Source organism: Nerophis lumbriciformis, linkage group LG24 (assembly GCF_033978685.3).
Source record: "Nerophis lumbriciformis linkage group LG24, RoL_Nlum_v2.1, whole genome shotgun sequence".
Taxonomy (NCBI): domain Eukaryota; kingdom Metazoa; phylum Chordata; class Actinopteri; order Syngnathiformes; family Syngnathidae; genus Nerophis; species Nerophis lumbriciformis.
In genome coordinates, this window is record NC_084571.2 from 20,817,078 (window position 1) to 20,819,451 (window position 2,374).

General features: G+C 41.7%; 1 long non-coding RNA gene across 1 annotated transcript; it reads right to left on the minus strand.

Annotated features, from left to right (window-relative positions):
- Positions 1-436: 436 nt before the first annotated feature.
- On the minus strand, positions 437-1,095 carry LOC133620626 (uncharacterized). The gene is made up of 3 exons (XR_009817545.1): positions 1,047-1,095; positions 592-675; positions 437-456 (listed from the first exon to the last, which is right to left on the minus strand). It is a non-coding gene; the product is annotated as an uncharacterized lncRNA (long non-coding RNA).
- Between the last annotated feature and the right edge of the window lie 1,279 nt (positions 1,096-2,374).

Consider the following 2,374-nt stretch of genomic DNA (forward strand, 5'->3'; position numbering starts at 1 on the left):
GCAGGCTGGCAAAAGGAAGCGAGACGAGAATAATCATGCGTGAAATTTCGAATGGCACTCGCCTAGCTAGATCAAGTTTAATTATAGACTAATACACCAAATTATAGCTTTATCTGTTTACGCTGTATCAACATTTATTGACTTCAGTTAAATAAAGTCATTCAAATTGCTACACTCGTTTTCTTTGTTGTTTTATTATGCCCAAAGCCTGCATGAATTGAAAGGAATGTCCCCGAGTAATGTTCTTAGACTGTTCTTTTTATGTTATTTTCTAACGTTCAAGAATCACGTTCTGGTAACCAAAAAAAACTCCACAAACGAACGTTCCCACAACGTTCCAATTTAGGAATGAGGGAAGATTCTGATTCCAATGTTGCCCCACAACTCCTTGTCCGGCATCTCGCCTCGCTTGATTCTTATTGAAACGTTGGTTGATGGCCAGTAGCAGAACAGTCCCTGTGAAGCAAGAACATTCGGCACTGTCAAAAAGTGCATCAAACTCCCATACAAAATCAATTAAATCTAGCACGCTAATTGACCAGAAATCTATGACAAATGATGAAAACACCTTTAACAGTTATTTATGCATACCTCTTCATCCTCTGCAGTCCAAATCTCCGGTACAGCACTAACTGTGTGTTCTCCCAAAAACTCCACCACAACGTACACAACCATCTGAAAGCATAACAAAATGTTCAGTGTTAATTAAACAACTTCAGTTGTAATTTGTTAAGTGAGCATTCTGTCAATATGGGTGCATACACTTTCCACTGAAGTTAGTATCTACTGGGTTTAATGATGCGTATGACATGTTTACTGTTTACTACTGCTACTAACTTCTAACAGACATTTCCGACATTTTGGATCGAGGTTCTTTGTTTACATTGTTCAACAAAGTCGGCTAATTTCTATTTTTAGGGCTTGGAATTCATCCATCCATCCTTCCATTTTCTACCGCTTATTCCCTTCGGCGTCGCGGGGGGCGCTGGAGCCTATCTCAGCTACAATTCAAACAACTTTCAAATGAGGGAACGCAACACACTCACCTTCATCTTCGCTTTTCAGATTGTTCTCCGTTGGTGGCGCTGATTCTCTTTCATGTTCTCTTTTAGCGGACGTCGCCATTAGCATAGTCCATCTTCTATCACGTCTTCAATCTTCACTTTACATGACACGCCATCGCTCCACACTCAAAGTCCGTTCGGTGGGCTTAAGATAATGCGAATAGTTGAGGTATTTGATGCTATTTTTGAATCTATAAGGTCGTAAATGTGAAACTTCTCCGGAAAGCCACGTCGTTTAGTCCGCCATCTTGGACTTTCCGCTTCACCACTGTTCCATGTGTTTGCGCATGCGCAAGAAGTTTGCAACTTCCGATCGACAACTGTACTTTAAAAATAAAATACCTTTTAAATAACTAGCGGCCCTTTTCATCTTTTCTTACATATCTGGCTCATAATTGAAGTGCTCCTTGTCGCGAAAACATTTTTGATATCAAAATACTTTGGAGATAGAAATGAAACAAAAGTTGACAATGTTGAGGTTTGTCAGCTGCGCTGCAGAAATCTGTCATATGTGGGCATTTGTGTGGCGCAGCCGTTGGAAAAGCCGCGCATTGCAATCAAAATAAAACCCAACTGAGGGCTTGAAACCCTTCTAAACATTTCAAAATCATGTGTGGGGACAAGCTTTACATTTGTTTCTTCCCATTTACTTACGTTTTGTAACCGGATGGTAGCCAACACAGCTAGATAATGCTGGATAACACACTCGATGTTCAAAATGGCGTTCGATGTTTTCTTTGTCTGCACAGCGGAAGACTTCAACGCGCATGCGCACAACATTGACCCACTATCTGACCCAAAACTAAGAACATTCCCGGAACGTTCGTAGAACATGCAAACCAATGTTATGTTCAGGTTATTTGTCAACTTTATTGCAAACATTCTCAGAACATTCCCGGAACGTTCGTAGAACATGCAAACCAATGTTATGTTCAGGTTATTTGTCAACTTTATTGCAAACATTCTCAGAACATTCCCCGAACGTTCCCTCTGGACGAAACCAAATGGGAACTACACAGGAAGGTTACTGAAACGTTCCGTGTTAGCTGGGGAGAGGGACTCAGCAGCTTCTCGTGGTGCATTTGGGGAGTGCTTCACAATTGATGCTTTGATAGATGGAGTAAAAACCAGCTGCCTTTTAGACACTGGTTCCGAGGTCACTACCATTCCAGAGAGTTATTTCAGGGAACATTTCCAGGGGACCGAGTGCTGTCTGTCACCAGCTAAATGGGTTTGTCTAACAGCGGCTAATGGCGTTGAAATTCCAGTGATCGGGTGTTTGGAGGCGGATATTGAGTGTATGGGCAGGC